The 22,639-nt window shown below is 51.5% G+C and overlaps 1 protein-coding gene across 5 annotated transcripts in view; it reads left to right on the plus strand.

The window, feature by feature from the left end:
- fam189a1 (family with sequence similarity 189 member A1) overlaps positions 1-22,639 on the plus strand; it is a 63,701-nt gene that overhangs the window by 4,221 nt on the left and 36,841 nt on the right. The gene's annotated exons all lie outside the window — the stretch shown is intronic.

Consider the following 22,639-nt stretch of genomic DNA (forward strand, 5'->3'; position numbering starts at 1 on the left):
AAAAACAGAATTACCTGGAAAAACTCAGCAGGTCTGGCAGCATCCGCGGAGAAGAACAAAGTTGACTTTTCGAGTCCTCATGACCCTTCAATAGAACTAAATAAAAATAGGAGAGGGGTGAAATATAAGCTGGTTTAGGTTGTGGATGCCACTTTCCCTGTTACCATGTGGATTATTTTCAGAACCATGTTAGATGTGCCAGGCGAATGTGTTTTAGTTGAAAGTAAACCACTTGAAAACATGACCCATGTAAAAGTTGACCCCTTTAACTTTTTGCCTAATAAATGGGTCTCAAAAATTTGACTTTTACATGAGCATATACGATAAGTGGGAAAGGGACAGAATCAAAAACAGAAGTTACAAATTACGGGGCTTGATGGGGTAGATGCTCTCTTGGGAGAATCTTGAAATAGGGTACAGTTTCAGCATAAGGATTTGATCATTTAAGATAGAAATAAGGAGGAATTTCTCCTCTGAGGTTCATGAATCTTTGGAATTCTCTACCCCAGAGGGCTGTGGAGGCTGGATCATTGAATATATTCAAAGCTGAGAGAGAAAAGTTTTGAACTGTAGGAGCATCAAGGGCTATGGGGAACAGGTGTGAAAGTGGAGTTGAAGCCAAGATCACATTAGTCATGATATTATTGAATATTGGTTTATCCCTTTAAAAAAAGAGCTGGGTAAATATCTGGCCAGGAGAACATGGAACAACCATAAGAAGTATACATAGTGTTATGGACCAGAGGTGGATTAACTTAAACAGCCCTGATTTCTCCTTTCATTATCTGTCCATAAACAGAAAGGTGGTTTTGCTTTCTGATCCTCCTCCCCCCTCGATAAGTGGTGGCGTAGTTTCCCCAACTCTTCAGTTTGGAGTGTGCCAGTTCTGTACTAATAACCCCACAGCAAACTTGAGATAAGGTAAAATAACAGGGTTGGTTTATTTTATTCACATAAAATGCAGGAAAGGGCTTTCTCAATGTCCACCACATTTCACACTTATACAATAAAAGAGAGATAAGGAAAAGAAAGAGGTACAGAGCAAGACCAGGATAAAAATGAGTTATTGCTTCACGTGAGTCCAGAATCAGAAGTCCAGTGGCGTATTCTTTCAGAGGTTAACAGACTGAAACTGATCCGACTTTCCAGAAGCGAGGACTTTCATGATGGGAGAAGGCGTGTAGAGATTAACTAGTCTTGAAGGCGCAGATTCAGAAATTGTAATGTTCCAGTAGTTCACAGATGAGGGCCAGATATTCATCTTAGCAGAGCTCTTTCTGCTGCTACTTGTTAGATGATGAAATGGTAGGCTGCCTGGGCTCAGTTCCACACAACAATATTACAGGTTCTAGCAGTTTGGGGAAGGTCATGTGACATTCCTCCCACTTCTCCTGGGTCTTGGTCAAAGGATGTATTTTCCCAGTTCTGGCATCTTGAGGTGTTTAATAGAGGAGTCAGGGTCCCTTTCATCCTTTGCATACATACCATCTCCACTGGCCGGAGCTCTGCCTTAGAAATGCAAAGGGGATTGGTGCATTTCTTTGGAATTCGATTGGCCATTACAGATGGCATTAGCACCTCTTTAAAGATAATGAGGTCCCTGCTGATTTCTGAAGGTTAGAATTTCCTCTGGTATGAGTCACGGCTAGCCAGAGTAAAGTCTTCTGGCTGGGAGTCTGCTTAACACAGTTTTGGGGCCATCGGCTTGTCCTTTGGAATACGCTTGGCTAGACTGAATGCTACACATTCCTAATTGTTAACTGACCGCAGTTTTCCAGGATAATATTAGCGAGTCAGGGAGAAATGTCACAGATTTATCTTGGATTTCAATGTTCTGTTGGCCAATTAGCCAGTTTTTGCATGATTCACATCAATCAGAGGACATTTATAGGAATACAGATTCATGAATTAGGAGCAAGATGATCAATTTCTATTGTCAGCAAAGATGTTTGTAATGCCTTTCTTTGCATTTTGCAATATTACAGGATCTCAAATTCCATGCCAAAGACTAAAATTTAGGTGACAGGCTAATTTATAACAGTTTAACATGTCTGTATTTACGCACACACCCAGATCAAAGACAGGAAGCATATAAAGCTTGAGCTGGTTGATTAAGGGGGAATTGTTAGTCCCCAGCTTTGGTTCATATGAGGGGGGTTTATTTACGAAAGCTGCTTTATGATTGTAGCAGGAGAGACACATGTATTCCTGACAAGACAGACGGTTGACATTTTGAATTAGAATTATAAATCAATTAGTGTTATGGTGGTATTTGAAGTGACTTATCTTAAAATTCTGCAAGAACCAGATGCTGTGAAATTCCACTGGTTATTCAAAGCTCATACAGAGCAAATGGAATTTGGAACGTGCCTTACATCAAGGCTGCACACTTCATTATAATTCATGAACTTCAAATTTCACTCAAGGTTCAAAATAAATTAAATATATTACATACCAAAAGATAGAGTTTTATAGAATTGTAATGAACAGATGTATACAAAAGTCTGCATAATATGGACAATAAGTTATCACAGCTTGCATCTACCTTCTGTTGTTTAGTGTGAGAGACCTGTCAGTGAAGCTTTCCCTCTCTCCTACTCTGCCCCCCCACCCCCACAACCCCATCCAGTACAAAGAAAATGCAGTTAACTTTAAATGTAATAAATTAACAATAAAATATCTACGATTATGATTTTTGCTATAATCCAAAGGTAATTGGAGCTACAAGTTGTTTGAAGATTTACTGTGTAACAATGTCTGAATTACAGGTTGTGTCAGTCATGACTCGATGGCACTCTCATCTCTGAGTCAGAAGGTCGTGGATTCAAGTCCACTCCAGGGATCTGAGCACTAAAATCTAGCCTAACACTCCAGTGCATTACTGTGTTGCCGCACTGTCGGAGGGGCAGGAGTGCCGCGCTGTCGGAGGGGCAGGAGTGCCGCGCTGTCGGAGGGGCAGGAGTGCCGCGCTGTCGGAGGGGCAGGAGTGCCGCGCTGTCGGAGGGGCAGGAGTGCCGCGCTGTCGGAGGGGCAGGAGTGCCGCGCTGTCGGAGGGACAGGAGTGCCGCGCTGTCGGAGGGGCAGGAGTGCCGCGCTGTCGGAGGGACAGGAGCGCCGCGCTGTCGGAGGGACAGGAGCGCCGCGCTGTCGGAGGGGCAGGAGTGCGGGAGTGCCGCGCTGTCGGAGGGACAGGAGTGCCGCGCTGTCGGAGGGACAGGAGTGCCGCGCTGTCGGAGGGGCAGGAGTGCGGGAACGCCGCGCTGTCGGAGGGACAGGAGCGCCGCGCTGTCGGAGGGACAGGAGCGCCGCGCTGTCGGAGGGGCAGGAGTGCGGGAGCGCCGCGCTGTCGGAGGGGCAGGAGTGCGGGAGTGCCGCGCTGTCGGAGGGGCAGGAGTGCGGGAGTGCCGCGCTGTCGGAGGGGCAGGAGTGCGGGAACGCCGCGCTGTCGGAGGGACAGGAGCGCCGCGCTGTCGGAGGAACAGGAGCGCCGCGCTGTCGGAGGGGCAGGAGTGCGGGAGCGCCGCGCTGTCGGAGGGGCAGGAGTGCGGGAGTGCCGCGCTGTCGGAGGGGCAGGAGTGCGGGAGTGCCGCGCTGTCGGAGGGGCAGGAGTGCCGCGCTGTCGGAGGGACAGGAGTGCCGCGCTGTCGGAGGGGCAGGAGTGCCGCGCTGTCGGAGGGACAGGAGCGCCGCGCTGTCGGAGGGACAGGAGCGCCGCGCTGTCGGAGGGGCAGGAGTGCGGGAGTGCCGCGCTGTCGGAGGGACAGGAGTGCCGCGCTGTCGGAGGGACAGGAGTGCCGCGCTGTCGGAGGGGCAGGAGTGCGGGAGTGCCGCGCTGTCGGAGGGGCAGGAGTGCGGGAGTGCCGCGCTGTCGGAGGGGCAGGAGTGCCGCGCTGTCGGAGGGACAGGAGTGCCGCGCTGTCGGAGGGACAGGAGTGCCGCGCTGTCGGAGGGACAGGAGCGCCGCGCTGTCGGAGGGGCAGGAGTGCGGGAGTGCCGCGCTGTCGGAGGGACAGGAGTGCGGGAGCGCCGCGCTGTCGGAGGGGCAGGAGTGCCGCGCTGTCGGAGGGACAGGAGTGCCGCGCTGTCGGAGGGACAGGAGTGCCGCGCTGTCGGAGGGACAGGAGTGCCGCGCTGTCGGAGGGGCAGGAGTGCGGGAACGCCGCGCTGTCGGAGGGACAGGAGCGCCGCGCTGTCGGAGGGACAGGAGCGCCGCGCTGTCGGAGGGGCAGGAGTGCGGGAGCGCCGCGCTGTCGGAGGGGCAGGAGTGCGGGAGCGCCGCGCTGTCGGAGGGGCAGGAGTGCGGGAGTGCCGCGCTGTCGGAGGGGCAGGAGTGCGGGAACGCCGCGCTGTCGGAGGGACAGGAGCGCCGCGCTGTCGGAGGAACAGGAGCGCCGCGCTGTCGGAGGGGCAGGAGTGCGGGAGCGCCGCGCTGTCGGAGGGGCAGGAGTGCGGGAACGCCGCGCTGTCGGAGGGACAGGAGCGCCGCGCTGTCGGAGGGACAGGAGTATGGGAGCGCGGCGCTGTCGGAGGGGCAGGAGTGCGGGAGCGCGGCGCTGCCGGAGGGACAGGAGTGCGGGAGCGCCGCGCTGTCGGAGGGGCAGGAGTGCGGGAGTGCCGCGCTGTCGGAGGGGCAGGAGTGCGGGAACGCCGCGCTGTCGGAGGGACAGGAGCGCCGCGCTGTCGGAGGGACAGGAGTATGGGAGCGCGGCGCTGTCGGAGGGGCAGGAGTGCGGGAGCGCGGCGCTGCCGGAGGGACAGGAGTGCGGGAGTGCCGCGCTGTCGGAGGGGCAGGAGTGCGGGAGTGCCGCGCTGTCGGAGGGGCAGGAGTGCGGGAACGCCGCGCTGTCGGAGGGACAGGAGCGCCGCGCTGTCGGAGGGACAGGAGTATGGGAGCGCGGCGCTGTCGGAGGGGCAGGAGTGCGGGAGCGCGGCGCTGCCGGAGGGACAGGAGTGCGGGAGTGCCGCGCTGTCGGAGGGGCAGGAGTGCGGGAGTGCCGCGCTGTCGGAGGGGCAGGAGTGCGGGAACGCCGCGCTGTCGGAGGGACAGGAGCGCCGCGCTGTCGGAGGGACAGGAGCGCCGCGCTGTCGGAGGGGCAGGAGTGCGGGAGCGCCGCGCTGTCGGAGGGGCAGGAGTGCGGGAGTGCCGCGCTGTCGGAGGGGCAGGAGTGCGGGAGTGCCGCGCTGTCGGAGGGGCAGGAGTGCGGGAACGCCGCGCTGTCGGAGGGACAGGAGCGCCGCGCTGTCGGAGGGACAGGAGCGCCGCGCTGTCGGAGGGGCAGGAGTGCGGGAGCGCCGCGCTGTCGGAGGGGCAGGAGTGCCGCGCTGTCGGAGGGACAGGAGTGCGGGAGTGCCGCGCTGTCGGAGGGGCAGGAGTGCCGCGCTGTCGGAGGGACAGGAGTGCCGCGCTGTCGGAGGGACAGGAGTGCGGGAGCGCCGCGCTGTCGGAGGGGCAGGAGTGCCGCGCTGTCGGAGGGGCAGGAGTGCTGCGCTGTCGGAGGGGCAGGAGTGCCGCGCTGTCGGAGGGGCAGGAGTGCCGCGGTGTCGGAGGGGCAGGAGTGCGGGAACGCCGCGCTGTCGGAGGGGCAGGAGTGCCGCGCTGTCGGAGGGACAGGAGCGCCGCGCTGTCGGAGGGGCAGGAGTGCGGGAGTGCCGCGCTGTCGGAGGTGCAGGAGCGTCGCGCTGTCGGAGGGGCAGGAGTGCCGCGCTGTCGGAGGGGCAGGAGTGCCGCGCTGTCGGAGGGGCAGGAGTGCCGCGCTGTCGGAGGGACAGGAGCGCCGCGCTGTCGGAGGGGCAGGAGTGCGGGAGTGCGGCGCTGTCGGAGGGGCAGGAGTGCGGGAGTGCCGCGCTGTCGGAGGGGCAGGAGTGCGGGAGTGCCGCGCTGTCGGAGGGGCAGGAGTGCCGCGCTGTCGGAGGGACAGGAGTGCCGCGCTGTCGGAGGGACAGGAGCGCCGCGCTGTCGGAGGGGCAGGAGTGCGGGAGTGCCGCGCTGTCGGAGGGACAGGAGTGCCGCGCTGTCGGAGGGACAGGAGTGCCGCGCTGTCGGAGGGGCAGGAGTGCGGGAACGCCGCGCTGTCGGAGGGACAGGAGCGCCGCGCTGTCGGAGGGACAGGAGCGCCGCGCTGTCGGAGGGGCAGGAGTGCGGGAGCGCCGCGCTGTCGGAGGGGCAGGAGTGCGGGAGTGCCGCGCTGTCGGAGGGGCAGGAGTGCGGGAGTGCCGCGCTGTCGGAGGGGCAGGAGTGCGGGAACGCCGCGCTGTCGGAGGGACAGGAGCGCCGCGCTGTCGGAGGAACAGGAGCGCCGCGCTGTCGGAGGGGCAGGAGTGCGGGAGCGCCGCGCTGTCGGAGGGGCAGGAGTGCGGGAACGCCGCGCTGTCGGAGGGACAGGAGCGCCGCGCTGTCGGAGGGACAGGAGTATGGGAGCGCGGCGCTGTCGGAGGGGCAGGAGTGCGGGAGCGCGGCGCTGCCGGAGGGACAGGAGTGCGGGAGTGCCGCGCTGTCGGAGGGGCAGGAGTGCGGGAGTGCCGCGCTGTCGGAGGGGCAGGAGTGCGGGAACGCCGCGCTGTCGGAGGGACAGGAGCGCCGCGCTGTCGGAGGGACAGGAGTATGGGAGCGCGGCGCTGTCGGAGGGGCAGGAGTGCGGGAGCGCGGCGCTGCCGGAGGGACAGGAGTGCGGGAGTGCCGCGCTGTCGGAGGGGCAGGAGTGCGGGAGTGCCGCGCTGTCGGAGGGGCAGGAGTGCGGGAACGCCGCGCTGTCGGAGGGACAGGAGCGCCGCGCTGTCGGAGGGACAGGAGTATGGGAGCGCGGCGCTGTCGGAGGGGCAGGAGTGCGGGAGCGCGGCGCTGCCGGAGGGACAGGAGTGCGGGAGTGCCGCGCTGTCGGAGGGGCAGGAGTGCGGGAGTGCCGCGCTGTCGGAGGGGCAGGAGTGCGGGAACGCCGCGCTGTCGGAGGGACAGGAGCGCCGCGCTGTCGGAGGGACAGGAGCGCCGCGCTGTCGGAGGGGCAGGAGTGCGGGAGCGCCGCGCTGTCGGAGGGGCAGGAGTGCGGGAGTGCCGCGCTGTCGGAGGGGCAGGAGTGCGGGAGTGCCGCGCTGTCGGAGGGGCAGGAGTGCGGGAACGCCGCGCTGTCGGAGGGACAGGAGCGCCGCGCTGTCGGAGGGACAGGAGCGCCGCGCTGTCGGAGGGGCAGGAGTGCGGGAGCGCCGCGCTGTCGGAGGGGCAGGAGTGCCGCGCTGTCGGAGGGACAGGAGTGCGGGAGTGCCGCGCTGTCGGAGGGGCAGGAGTGCCGCGCTGTCGGAGGGACAGGAGTGCCGCGCTGTCGGAGGGACAGGAGTGCGGGAGCGCCGCGCTGTCGGAGGGGCAGGAGTGCCGCGCTGTCGGAGGGGCAGGAGTGCTGCGCTGTCGGAGGGGCAGGAGTGCCGCGCTGTCGGAGGGGCAGGAGTGCCGCGGTGTCGGAGGGGCAGGAGTGCGGGAGCACCGCGCTGTCGGAGGGGCAGCAGTGTGGGAGCGCGGCGCTGTCGGAGGGGCAGGAGTGCCGCGCTGTCGGAGGGGCAGGAGTGTGGGAGCGCGGCGCTGTCGGAGGGGCAGGAGTGCCGCGCTGTCGGAGGGGCAGGAGTGTGGGAGCGCGGCGCTGTCGGAGGGGCAGGAGCGCCGCGCTGTCGGAGGGGCAGGAGCGCCGCGCTGTCGGAGGGGCAGGAGTGCCGCGCTGTCGGAGGGGCAGGAGCGCCGCGCTGTCGGAGGGGCAGGAGTGCGGGAGCGCCGCGCTGTCGGAGGTGCAGGAGCGTCGCGCTGTCGGAGGGGCAGGAGTGCCGCGCTGTCGGAGGGGCAGGAGCGCCGCGCTGTCGGAGGGGCAGGAGCGCCGCGCTGTCGGAGGGACAGGAGTGCGGGAACGCCGCGCTGTCGGAGGGGCAGGAGTGCCGCGCTGTCGGAGGGACAGGAGTGCGGGAGTGCCGCGCTGTCGGAGGGGCAGGAGTGCCGCGCTGTCGGAGGGACAGGAGTGCCGCGCTGTCGGAGGGACAGGAGTGCCGCGCTGTCGGAGGGACAGGAGTGCCGCGCTGTCGGAGGGACAGGAGTGCCGCGCTGTCGGAGGGACAGGAGTGCGGGAGCGCCGCGCTGTCGGAGGGGCAGGAGTGCCGCGCTGTCGGAGGGGCAGGAGTGCCGCGCTGTCGGAGGGGCAGGAGTGCCGCGCTGTCGGAGGGGCAGGAGTGCCGCGCTGTCGGAGGGGCAGGAGTGCGGGAGCGCCGCACTGTCGGAGGGGCAGGAGTGCGGGAGCGCCGCGCTGTCGGAGGGACAGGAGTGCGGGAGCGCCGCGCTGTCGGAGGGACAGGAGTGCGGGAGCGCCGCGCTGTCGGAGGGGCAGGAGTGCGGGAGCGCCGCGCTGTCGGAGGGGCAGGAGTGCAGGAGCGTCGCGCTGTCGGAGGGGCAGGAGTGTCGCGCTGTCGGAGGGGCAGGAGTGCCGCGCTGTCGGAGGGGCAGGAGTGCCGCGCTGTCGGAGGGGCAGGAGTGCCGCGCTGTCGGAGGGACAGGAGTGCGGGAGCGCCGCGCTGTCGGAGGGACAGGAGTGCGGGAGCGCCGCGCTGTCGGAGGGGCAGGAGTGCCGCGCTGTCGGAGGGACAGGAGTGCCGCGCTGTCGGAGGGACAGGAGTGCGGGAGCGCCGCGCTGTCGGAGGGGCAGGAGTGCCGCGCTGTCGGAGGGGCAGGAGTGCCGCGCTGTCGGAGGGACAGGAGTGCCGCGCTGTCGGAGGGGCAGGAGTGCCGCGCTGTCGGAGGGGCAGGAGTGCCGCGCTGTCGGAGGGGCAGGAGTGCCGCGCTGTCAGAGGGACAGGAGTGCCGCGCTGTCGGAGGGGCAGGAGTGCGGGAGCGCCGCGGTGTCGGAGGGGCAGGAGTGCGGGAGCGCCGCGCTGTCGGAGGGGCAGGAGTGCGGGAGCGCCGCGCTGTCGGAGGGACAGGAGTGCGGGAGCGCCGCGCTGTCAGAGGGACAGGAGTGCGGGAGCGCCGCGGTGTCGGAGGGGCAGGAGTGCGGGAGCGCCGCGGTGTCGGAGGGGCAGGAGTGCGGGAGCGCCGCGCTGTCGGAGGGACAGGAGTGCGGGAGCGCCGCGGTGTCGGAGGGGCAGGAGTGCGGGAGCGCCGCGGTGTCGGAGGGGCAGGAGTGCGGGAGCGCCGCGGTGTCGGAGGGGCAGGAGTGCGGGAGCGTCGCGCTGTCGGAGGGGCAGGAGTGCGGGAGCGCCGCGCTGTCGGAGGGACAGGAGTGCGGGAGCGCCGCGCTGTCGGAGGGGCAGGAGTGCGGGAACGCCGCGCTGTCGGAGGAGTCATCTTTCAGAATAGACATTAAACTGACATCCCATCTGCACCCTCAGGTATATGTAAAAGATGCTACGGCAGTTCTTCGAAGAAGAGCAAAGAAGTTCTCCCTGGTGTCCTGGGGTGACCTTGCTGTTTAACTAATTCCTGTTTGAGGGAGCCAGCTGTGTGCAAATTGGCTGTTGAGTTTCCCACATTACAGCACATCAAAAATACTCTGATATTAAAGTGCAATGGGATATCCTAAATCATTTAAGGTGCTGTGTAAATGCAAGTCATTCTTTGTGTGTGAAATATACCTGTCATCAACAGCAGCCCTGGATTTTAATGACTATTCTGAGCAGTGTTTTCCCCAGAATTTCTTTAAAGTTTATGGGTGAGTGAAATTCATCCTGTGTCTGCGACAACAGTGAACAATAATCAATAGTTCAATCCAGAGGACTGAGATGCAGCACAAGTGGGTACAGGTCTCTCACTTAATAATGATTGCAAAATTGAAGCCCATGGGAATAAAAGGATAGTGACAGTGCGAATATGCAATTATCTAAGAAACAGGAAGCATAGTAGTGGTGAGTGCAAAACAAAAACAGAATTACCTGGAAAAACTCAGCAGGTCTGGCAGCATCGGCGGAGAAGCTTTTAAATCTAGAATGAAGTAAACAGTGATGCCCCCGAGGAGTCAGCTTAAGGGTCACTACAATCTGAATGACCAACATTTCTACACAGTGCATAATTTCAGAGTTTGCAGATGAGATGGATTTTGGAAAATTTGATAACAGTAAGGAGAATAGTAACAGACATCAAGAGGACATAAAAGCAAAAACTGTGGATGCTGGAAATCCAAAACAAAAACAAAAATACCTGGAAAAACTCAGCAAGTCTGGCAGAATCTGCGGAGAGGAACACAGTTAACGTTTCGAGTCCGAATGACCCTTCAACAGAACTAAGTAAAAATAGAATTAAAAAACCAGCTTATATTTCACCTCTCTTCTATTTTTACTTAGTTCTGCTGAAGGGTCATTCGGACTCAACATTAACTGTGTTCCTCTCTGCAGATGCTGCCAGACTTGCTGAGTTTTTCCAGGTATTTTTGTTTTTGATCAAGAGGACGTAGAGTGACTGGTGAAATAGACAGACACATGGTAGTTGCAATTCAATGGAGTGAAGTGATTCATTTTGGAAGGGTAAATCGCCACTTCCCCTTTCGTTCCTGTGTGTGTCCATAAGTGTGAGTGTGAGATCGCATGCTTATGTGATCAAGTGGGTTGGGAGTGTCTAAGTATGTGAAAGTAAACGAGAAAATGGTTAGCAAATATCACCATGTGAGTGAGGAAAGAGATTAGGAAAAATTTATTTACTCGGAGAATTTAGCAGCACGGAATACTTTGCCAAAGGGAGCAATTGAAGCAGAGATCATTGCATGTTTTAAGAGAAAATTGGGTAAACATTTGAAGCAGGTGTTGGTGACCAATCAAGGCACTGCGATTAGTTTTGGATTGTTCTAGCAGATCCAATAGGCCATATGTCCTGTGGACAAAAAAGACTTGCATTTCTATAGCACTTTTCCTGACCTCAAGATGTCCTAAAGTGCTTGACTGCCATTGAAGTAGTTTTGAAGTGTGGTCACTATAGTAATGCGGGGATTAATATCTGTATAATGTGCTGCAACTACAGGTAAAATTTTGCTTGGCCTAAATAGCCAAGTGGTTATGGTACTGGGTTTATAACCCTAAGATCAAGAGTTCAAATTTCACAATGGCAAAATTATGAAACAATGTAACTTCATCTGAAAAAACAGACGAAAACGTGTTTGTACTCGAAAGAGTTACAGGTAAAATTTCTAATTTTATCCCTTTTTTGTTTTTGAAATATTTTTGAAGCTTCTGTGCTTTGTTATAAGCAAAGTAATCTACTCCTGTGCAATTTATTTCTATGGTACAGTTGTTCAAAGCAGACCATGTGGTTAATTGAATGATGCAGTGGGCTCAAATATTACAGCTGAAATCCGTCAGACGCTGATGAATGCAAGTCTCTCCTAGTTCTGATGAAAGGTCATTAACTTGAAACATTAACTCTTTCTTTCTTCACAGATGCTGCCTGACTTGCTGAGTATTTCCAGTTTTTATTTCAGGTTACCAGAGTCCACAGTGTTTCTCTTTTGTCTTTGTAGACTGATCTTGTGCAAAACTTGACATGTCCAGTTCAAATTGACAGCATATTTATCTAATATTTAGAGCTAATTTCTGATCTGTTTCTCATTTTCTGGAGCCCCATTATTTCTCTGCAGTCTCTTCAGCTGAAGTGTTGAGTTGAGTCTATTCCACATAGCTGGGTGGGGAAGAAATATCCCATCTCACTTTGAATGTTGTCAGTTTTTATTATGCCCTTTTATCTCAGTTGGGATCAAGTCGTATGCTTACCTCTCCCTAGTCCTTCCTACATTTTAAATTCCGCCTGCTTTGAGGTGTAATATACCTTTAAGAGAATGTGAGCAGATTGACCACGTGATTATATTACCCAACTGCTGTGCAGCGCGGGCTACAGTGTTAATGGGTGGTTTAGAATAGGGTCTGATTTGAGAAGCACACGTGTATTAGTGCTCTGTGACTTTTGTTAATAAACAGCATGTGCTTCATCTTACATTGGTCTCTGCATATGCAGTATCTTGTTTACCGGCTCACTCACCAGTAGATAACCATGCAACAGTACTCACTGAGAAGGAACATAACAGCTGGCGACGAGGCAAAACATCACCAGTTGACGACGCCAAAGAAAGCTGCGGAAATTAAACAGAAGTAAATCAGCCATACCTTGCAAGCCGATTGTTAAGTACAGCCTTCATCGTAGCTGTCCAAGTTATCTCCCTCCAGTATGCCACAATTTGGCTGGATCGAACCATTTGATCAGACCAGCAATGACAGGTCACATTATATTCTTCTTTTTGGTCAGCAACATATCAGGGGAGGAGAAGAGACGAGTGAACCGTAAACCATACAGCCTAATTCATAGTCTAACGGCACCCAATGCCCCAAACTCCAAGAGCTTTGATGAGTTGAGGAATCTTGTGAAAAGCCACTTTCAGCCGAAACCATCAGTAACAATGCAGCGTTTTAAATTCAATTCGAGATGTCACACCCCTGCAGAGACAGTCACTTGCTATGTAGCAGCCTTAAAACAACTGACAGAGCACTGAGAGTTCGGGATGTCGATTAATGGCATGTTAAGAGACTGATTAGTATGTGGGATTAATGAAGATACCATTCAAAAAAGGTTGTTGTCAGAAACTGAGTTAGACTTCAGCAAGGTGCTGGAGTTGGTGCTCGCAATGGAGAGCACAGTCAGGGATTCAGAAGCAATCAAGGGAGCACAAAATGGCGCCATCCTTCACATCGGGAGGGAAGCACTGGTTAGAAATGGCGCAGAAGCACAGGACTCCGCAGAAAGGCGGGAAACTGCTACAGTTAACAGACCAACAAAAAGCAATGGTTTAACAGAGAAAAGCCACAATAATAACAGCAGAAATGGAACCAGACAGCCTGCAAGTGAACGACAATTTAAAAGAATAGTGTGTTTCTACTGCCATTGTAATGGGCACATTGTACAATATTGTTAAGACAGAACTTTAAGCAGAAAGATAGAAATCATGAAATCCACACAATAGAGGAACCAGAAGAAACAGAGTGAGATATTTACCCACTACACAACTTAAATGGGTAAAACAGATCCAGTCTACGTGACCATGAAAGTCAATGGGAAACCCATCCGAATGGAGGTGGATACACAGGCATCCACGGCAATTATTGGGAAATTATGTTCAAATAGCTGAATGGAGGAGACCACTCATTAAATCTGGAAAATTCAGATGCTAAACTAAAGACTGGCGAATACATACCAGTAAGAGGTATATGCAAAGTTCCAGTACAGTATGGGAATCAGCCTGTTAATTTACCCCTGATAGTGGTAGCAGGGGAGGGTCCAAGTCTACTTGGTCGGAACTGGCTTAAGGAAATAATGTTGGAGAGGACCGAGCTTTTTAAACTCAGGATGAAAGATCTGCAAGAATTATTACAGAAATATGCCTCCGTCTTCAGGGAAGAGCTTGGAAGGTTCAAGGGCTACAAGCTAAAATCCCCGTGAATCCTGGGGCAACCCCCAGATTCTTGAAGGCGAGGCTGGTCCCCTCTGCGTTAAGAGAAAATGTTGATGTCGAGTTGGAAAGGTTGGGAATCATACAACCTGCACAATTTTCTGAATTGGCGGCACCCATAGTTCCAGAACTGACGCCTGACCAGATTGTGCAAATATGCAGGGACTACAAGTTGACCATTAACAAAGTGGCCAGACTTGACAGCCATCCTATACCTAAAACTGAATTGTACTCCAAGCTGGCAGGGGGGAACCTCATACACGAAACTCAACATGGCCATGCTTACCAGCAAATCGGGCTAGAAAAGACCTCTTGATATTTTGTGACTATTAACACGCATAAGGGGTTATACCAATATACCAGGTTACCCTTCGGAGTCTCTTTGGCTTGTGCTATTTTCCAGTCGACAATGGAAAATTTACTTCAAGGTTTGTCCCATGTTATGGTTTATCTTGATACTCTTTTTTTTTTTGAGTAAACCTGTTTCCATCTGTTTCAGATGAAGTTACATTGTTTCATAGTTTGCCATTGTGAGATTTGAACTCTTGATCGTAGGGTTACAAACCCACTACCATAACCACTTGGCTATTTAGGCCAAGCCATGGTTTATCTTGATGATGTTCTAGTAACAGGACTCACTGATGATGAACACCTGGCTAACTTGGGAGAGGCATTGAAGCGTTTCTCGCAAGCTGGAGCATGTTTCAAAAGAGAAAAATGTATCTTCCAAGCAAAATAAGTGGTTTACCCGGGTCATAGGGTCGACTTGCAGGGCCTTCACCCAGTAGAAGACAAGATGAGAGCTATTCGTGAGGCGCCAGCACTGGAAAAACGCCATAGAGCTCAAGTCCTTCTTGGGAATGATTAACTATTATGGCTGTTTTCTCCCAAATTTGTCAACAGTAATGGTTCCATTATACTTTACTCAAGAAAAACCACAGGAGTACTTGGCAAGCTCCACAACAACAGGCTTTTACGACAATAAAGCAGTTGCTACATGCATCAGCCCTCTTGGTACATTTCGACCCAAAGAATTAATTTTGACCTGTGATTCATCCCCTTACGGGGTAGGGGCAGGACTCTCCCACCGGATGGCAGATGGCTCCGAATGGTCCATTGGTTATGTCTCAAGAACGCTGAGTGTTGCAGAGCAAAGATACTCACAAATGGAGAAAGAAGGCTTATCCATCGTATTTGGCATTAAGAAGTTCCACCTATACACCCATGATCACCACTTCACCATTGTATCTGATCACAGGCCACTACTAGGCTTGTTCAGGGAAGATAAGGCAATACCCCCAATTGCCTCTTGCACACATCCAAAGGTGGGTATTGATTCTAGCTGCTTACAAATATACTTTTATCCACCAGTCGGAAGCCAGATTGCAAATCCTGACACACTGAGCCAATTACCTCTAAAAGACAGCACTGTGAACATCCCAGTTCCTCAAGAATTACCTTGTTATTAAACTTTCTGGATTCGTCACCAGTACATGCCAAACAAATGAGAGTGGACAGACCACAATCCAATTTTGTCTCACGTAAGGGAACAAGTCTTACAAGGATGGTCTAATGAACCAATGTCTGACAAAATGAAGCCCTATTTTAATAGGGGATATGAGCTCACCTGCCAGGATGGCATCTTGCTGTGGGCAGCGAGAGTCATTGTGCCTCTGAGACGAAGAAAGCCATTATTGACCGAATTGCATAGTGCTCACCCCGGCATCTCTAGAATGAAGCTGTTGTTGCACAGCTACTTATGGTGGCTAGGGATGGATACTGAATCAAAACCTTAGTCAAGAGCTGCATACAGTACAGAAATTGTCCCCTCCTGCTCTATTGCATCCCTGAAATGGCCAGGAAGGCAATGGGTCCACCTCCACATTGACTACGTAGGGCCTTTTTTGGGCACAGTGTTCCTCTTGATTATAGATGCTCACTCAGAATGGATGGATGTATACGAGGTGAGATCAGCCGCATCTGTCACCACCATAGACAGATTACATCAGAGTTTTGCGATACACGGGTTGTCAGAGGTAACAGTATCTGATAATGGAACAACATTCACCACTGGGGAATTCCAAAGATTTACAAATCTCAACAGCATAACACATGGTAAGACCTCGCCATACCACCCTGCATCCAATGGTATGGCCGAGAGGGTAGTCCAGACCTTCAAGTCCAGAATGAAAAAATTGGATGGAGGCTCTGTTGCAACTAGATTATCATGTTTCCTACGCAGCTATAGGACCATTCATACAACCACCGGTATTGCACCCACAGAGCTACTGATGACGAGACATCTCAGGGCATGTTTGAGTCTCATAAGGCCGGATTTAGGGGGAAAGGAATAGAGAAGCCAGAAGGCCCAGAAAAATGGTTGCCACAGTCTTGAAAGGAACTTCACTGTTGGGGACACAGTTTTTGCAAAGAACTTTGGAGATGGGCCCAAATGGCTATCAGGTGAAGTTACTGCAGTGACAGGACCCCTGTCCTATCACATATTAGTCAAAGGTCAGATAATTAGGCGACATGTAGATCACCTGAGGAAAAGGGAAACAAAGCTACAAGAAAGGACGTGCCAAGCATTCCCATTGGAGTCTACACCACATGTGGAAGGAACTCCACTTGGTTTGGAAGTGCCTGTGGAATCTGTTGAGCCTGAGAGAGTCAAAGAGACAAACTTACAGGTTCCTACTGGAGAGCCTAGTGTACAGATAATTCCTGAGAGGGAGGCCTCAGATAAACCATCCGAAGTCGTAGGACTACGACGGTCGACACATTTGAAGAAGGCTCCAGAGAGACTGATTTTGTAAATGGTTTATTTATGTAAATAATTGATATATTGTAAAAATTGTAGATTGTACTTTCGAGTAAAGGGGAGGGCTGTGGTAATCTGAGGTGCAGTACACCTTTAAGAGAATGTGAGCAGATTGACCACATGATTGTATTACCCAATTGCTGTGTACTGCGGGCTACAATTTTAATCAGTAGTTTAGAATAGGTCTGGTTTGAGAAATACACATTGTGTTAGTGCTCTGTGACTTGTGTTAATAATCAGCATGTGCTTCATCTTAGATTGGTCTCTGCATATGCAGTATCTTGTTTACCAACTCACCAGTAGATAGACATGCAGCCATGTTCTTTGAGCAAAGCGACCTGACAGGGAAAGAACATAACAGTACTATTGATATTTTTTCCTCACTTTGACCCTCCCCCACCTTTTAGATGCCCCAGGTGATGGTCAAGTAAGCTCTTCCACTGTTCCTACCAGTCATACTGCCTGACTGGTTGGTAAGAACACAGGAACTAACTGCCTGATCTCACTCAGCTCAGGGAGGGCTGGCCTGGGCTTGGTTTGATGCCTTAGACATTCAAGACTGTGTATTGTGCCCCTATGAAGCAAAGCAAACTAGTAGAGCACCTAGGTATGTGCCAGTTTGAATGGTAATTTCAGTGGAGAAAAAGTACTGGAGGAACTTGAGGGACTAAAATCTGACATCCCTAGGACCTGATGACTTACATCCTAGGGTTCTAAAAGAGAGAGTGCAGAGATAGTGGATGAATTGGCTATGATTTTCCAAAATTTCCTAGATTCTGGTATAGACCCAGAGATTGGAAGTTAACAAAAGTAACACCGCTAATCTAGAAAGGAAGGAGAGAGAAAACAGGGAACTACAGGCCAGTTAACCTGACATCCACTATTGGGAAAGTGCTGGAATCTATTACTAAAGAAGTCTTAATGATACATTTAGAAAAACATAGTGTGATTAGGACAAGCCAACATGATTTTACAAAATGGAAATCCTGTTGACAAATTTATTAGAGTTTTTTGAGTATGTGACGAGTAGGATAGATAAAGGGGAGCCAGTAGAAGTAGCATACTTGAATTTCCAAAAGGCATTTGATAAGGTGCCACACAAAAGATTGATACACAAGATAAGGGCTCATGAAGTTGGGATTGAAATCAGAATGGATAGAGGATTGGTTAACGGACAGAAAGCAGAGAGTAGGAATAAAAGGGAATTTTTAAATTGGCAGGCTGTGACTAGTGGAGTACCGTAAGGACCAGTGCTGGGGCCTCAGCTATTTACAATCTAAGTTAATGACTGAGATGAAGAGACGGAGAGTATTGTATCCAAATTTGCTGACGATACAAAACTAGGCAGGAATGTAAGTTGCGAGAAGGAAACAAAGACTGCAGAAAGATATTGGCAGGTTAAGTGAGTGGACAACAAAGTGGCAGATGAAGTATAATGTGGGGAAATGAGGTTATTCACTTTGGTCATAAGAATAGAAAAGATGATTTTTTTAAAAGCTATGAAACTTGTAAATGTTGATATCTGAGAGACTTGGGTGCACTTGTACAAGGAACACAAAGTTAGCATGCAGTTAGAGCAAGCAATTAGGAAAGCAAATGTCATGTTAGCCCTTACTGCAAGTGGGTTGGAGCACAAGAATAAAGAAGTCTTGCTACAGTTGTATGGGGCTTTGGTTAGACCACACCTGCAATAGTGTGTGCAGTTTTGGTCTCCATATTTAAGGCAGGATATACTTGCTTTGGAGTCTGTACAGTGAAGATTCACTAGGTTGGTCCCTGGGATGAGGGGGTTGCCCTATGATGGGAGGCTGAGTAAATTGGGTCGACACTCTGGAGTTTAGAAGAATGAGAGATGACCTCATTGAAAAATTCAAGGTTCTAAAGGGGCTTGATGAGGTGGACACTGAGATATTTCCCCTGGCTGGGGAACCTAAAACAAGGGGGACAGTTTCAGGATGAGGGATGGATATTTAGATGAGACTTTATTTTGCTCAAAGGGTTGTGAACCTTTGGAATTCTCTAACCCAGAGAGTTGTGGATACTCCATTATTGAATATATTTAAGGCTGAGATAAACAGACCTTTTGGTCTTTCAGGGAATCGGGGAATAGGGGGAGTGGATGGGAAAGTGGAGTTGAAGCCTGAGATCAGCCATAATCATATTGAATGGTGGAGCAGGTTCGACTGGCTGTACTACTCTGGTCTACTGCTGCTCCCATTTCTTATAATTTTATGTAACAGTTTTTTCCACATTGGAAAATTTGTTTATCCTTGTCCCTGTGAGAGCTGCGGATGGAGATGCAGAGATGGTGCTAATCCCTAAATATATATTGTATTTATCTTCATTTGCTCACCTCCCATTTATACCAGGAATTAGATTCAGTATGGGCCATTAGCTATCCATTCAATCAGACCGTCCCACTGCACATTGCCCTGAAGCAGCGAGCTAGCAGGAGGGGACTATCACTAAATGATTCATGTAGCTACAGCATTAGAGGGAAAGCTGGAGAGAAGGGATCATAATCGGCTGATTTATGCAGTTTCATCATTCATGAGAAAGGATGTTGGCGCTTCCACTATTCAGGCATATTTTATTTTGAAACAAATCCAAACTCTCAGCTGAATTTTCTGACTATTTTTCTTACTGCCCGACTCTAATGTAATTTAAGCTACAATCTAGCAATCAACATCAGAGCCAGGCTGAGTGAGTGAGGGGGGCGCAGGGCTGTGGACGAATGTGGGGAGGTGAGGGGATGGGATGAGTGAAGGGGTAGCTGGCAATGAAGGAGGAATGGAGTGAGACTTGAGGCAGTAGGGCGAGTGTGGGACGGGGACAGCAAACTTTACACCGAGCCATGGAGCTATGCACTTGCTGGGTCTGTAGAACTATTGAAGCAGGACCTGGGCACCTGACATTTAACACGTATGTGAAGGATATAAGTTATACAGGAGGCACCAACACTATCTGAAATTGGCTGACTCCACACCGGGTCTGAGGAGATCAATATCACATCTGGGACCCCTTTAGCCGCTGATGAGACAATTATTAATAAACAGATAATGGATAAGATATAGCAGAGGATGTTTAATGTTTGGCTGGCTGGAGAAGAAAGCTGACGTATGGTTCAGACAGCTTTCCACAGCTCACATTCTCAAAACAGAAGTGCTCAGACGTTATGAATTTTAAAAGAAATGCTCTTTAAGGAGCCCCTGACCTGACTTTGAACAAACACATTTTGTAAATATAAATACAAAAAAGATTGAGAAATAGTTTATTTTGAAAAAAAAATGAGATTATTGTGAGACTGTGCTTCAAGGAAACCCAGACTGTAGCCCAGAGCAATCTGACATGTTTGCATGTCTCCAATTCACAGCTTTTAATATAAAGTTATTATTTGAGTATGTGTGAGTAATTGTAAATTCGTCACCTCCCAGCATATTACAGAATCAAACTGGGCATCTCGTGTCAGAGTCAGACAGCAGATAAAAATATAGCCTACAAATGCAGGAAATAAATTGCAAAGCCACATTCCTCTGGAAGAAAAGACAATATCTGTCATCATTACAACTGGTTAATGTCTCCATACGCTCTGCCAGATTTATACTTTGCCTCTGTTTCTTTACTCCAAGCTTTCAGCTCAGTGAGCTGATTATCAGCCTAATATCAGCTTTTAAACTCAAACTACGCTCGTTGCAGTGCAGAACTGAGGGAGGAGTGTGAATTTTGTGTGGTGGGAGTGGTATGAAGGAGGAATGTGTGTTTTGCTGGTGGGCTGAGGGGGAGAAATGAGAGTGTCAGGGAGTGAGATTTACAAGTGAGTGTCAGTTACAATAGACTTGGCTACTCCAATGTTCTCCTGGCTGGCTTTCCATCTTGCACCCTCTAAACTTCAGTTCATTTAAGACTACCTGTTGCCAAATTCGCACCAAATCGCATTTGCCCATCACCTCTGTTCTTTCTGGCTCCTGGTGCAGAAACACCTCTGTTTAACATTCTCATCCTTGTGTTCAAATCCTTCCATGGCCTCTGCCCTCCCTATCTTCCTAACCTCTTCCAGCTCTACAACCTTGTGAGATCTCTGTTCTCCTCCGATTTTGATCTCTAGATTCCTTGCCCTGACCCCCAGTATAGTACCAGCGTGTTAGTTTGGATACATTATGTTCTATTTCAAGACAATTTATGAACTCAAAAGTTGCCATTGATACAGGTCTGGAGCTTCTTTGCCGATTGTCTTGAACTGAACCTCAGCTTGTCTCAAAAGCAAACATTGCGGATGTTGGAAGTCTGAAATAAAAGCAGAAAATGCTGCAAGTATTGAATGGGTCAGGCAGCATCTGCGGAGTGAGAACAGAGTTACTGTTTCAGGTTGATGACAAAAGTTCTGTCTGACCTGCTGACTATTTCCAACATTTTCTGGTTTCATCTCTCTGCCAGTTTCCCTATATTTAACAAAAGCTAAAATAGGATCATATTTAAATTCTACAATTGAAATAGTCCCCCCTATTGCTGCTTGCTGTTGCTTACTGTTTTGTTGAGCAGTTGCCAAGGGGTAGATTCAGCCAAAGCCGATAATGAAATCAGAATATATTAGCTTTGTGCATGGCTGGTTTTACCTTTAATCTCTTGGTGCTTGTTTTGACTGTGTACTGTGATACTGCAAACAGCTGTGCCTCTGATTGTTCCTACTCTGAATATTAATGAGTTCAAAGGATGATGAGAGGGTACAAGATGATTAGAGGTGTGTAAGGACCTTTTAACCCTGGCTTTTCTATATTTAATCAGAGAACAGACAGTTGTATTGTCATTCATCTCCTTATGAGGTGAGAGATGGTTTTCTCTGTTTTAAGTTTTGGTGCAATGAGTTTAATTTTGAGGATTTCAGGGCAGTTTCACACAGTCTCCCAACTGGGACCCAGAGCTTATGCTCCAGAGCTGTGTACCTGACCGAATAGGATATTTGAGCAGCAGTGACATTCAGACAGTTTGTGTGCTTGAATATCATCATTCTTCCCTCTAGTCCAAGTGTGTGAATGACAAGAGTTCAAAATGGGCATCTGACGTTCAGTGAAACAGACCAGCTCTGCCTTGGACTGCACTTACAAACTGAAAACTCCATATCTACTGCATGGCGCATATGCTGCTTGCCACTATCATCCAAAGCCTGAATATTGTCCAGATCTTGGTGCAAGTGGGCATGGACTGCTCCATATCCGGGGAGTGGTGAATGGGTCTGAACACTGTGGAATCATCACTGAGCGTCCCCACTTCTGACCTTATGATGTAGGATAGGTCATTGAAGCAGTTGAAGATGGTTGGGCCTAGAACACTATCCTGAGGAACTCCAGCAGTGATGTCCTGGGTTTAAGATGACTGACCTTCCAACAACCACCATCTTCTTTTGGCTAGGTATGACTCCAACCTGTAAGCAGTTTCCTGTGATTCCCATTGCCTTCAATTTTACCAGGGCTGCTTGATGCCATATTTAGTCAAATGATGTCAAGAGGAGTCACTCCCACCTTCTCTGGAATTCAGCTCTTTTGTCTGTTTTGGACGAAGCCTATAGTGTGTTTTGGAGCCAAGTGGCCCTGCAGAATCGAAAATAAGAAGGCTGTTGGTGAGTAGGTGCTCCTTGATGGCATGTTTGATAACACCTTCCATCACTTTGCTGATAATTGCCTGTACCCTTTGGGCAGTGTATCCTGGGTTTGTGTATGAGTGCTGCCTGTATCCTTAAAGCAGTGTATCCTGGGTTTGTGTATGAGTGCTGCCTGTAACCTTAGAGCGTATATCCTAGGTTTGTGTAAGAGTGCTGCCTGTACCTTTGAAGCAGTGTATCCTGGGTTTGTGTATGAGCGCTGCCTGGACTCTTAGAGCAGTGTATCCTGGGTTTGTGTATGAATGCTGCCTGTACCTTTAGAGCAATGTATCCTGGGATTGTGTGAGTGCTGCTTGTACCACTCCTAATGTTGGCTGTTGGGATCTACAGGTCAGGCAAGCTGAGCTGGTAGCTATGAATTCATGAGTGACTAAATTATTCCTGATTATGTATTTCTTACCCTTGTATTCAGTCCTACAGTGAGACAGATTATCATTTCCCAGGTGGTGTGACAGTACATGCCTTTGTACAGCAATGAGACCCTATTAACAACTGACAGCAGCACGGAATTCAGCAAATCACCGATCTGATACTATGGCCTATCTAGTCCCACTTCATTGAGCAACAGTGATGGAACCTATAGCTCAATCGGCCTATACCTGGTGTTAATTCTCATAGTAATGCTGTTCTTGATTCCATGGCATATTTCAATCACAGCTGTAATCAGCATAATGTGTGCCTGGGCAGGAAACTCGGTTTGGAACAGAAAATAGGACAAGA

This window comes from Carcharodon carcharias, chromosome 32 (genome assembly GCF_017639515.1).
Source record: "Carcharodon carcharias isolate sCarCar2 chromosome 32, sCarCar2.pri, whole genome shotgun sequence".
NCBI lineage: Eukaryota > Metazoa > Chordata > Chondrichthyes > Lamniformes > Lamnidae > Carcharodon > Carcharodon carcharias.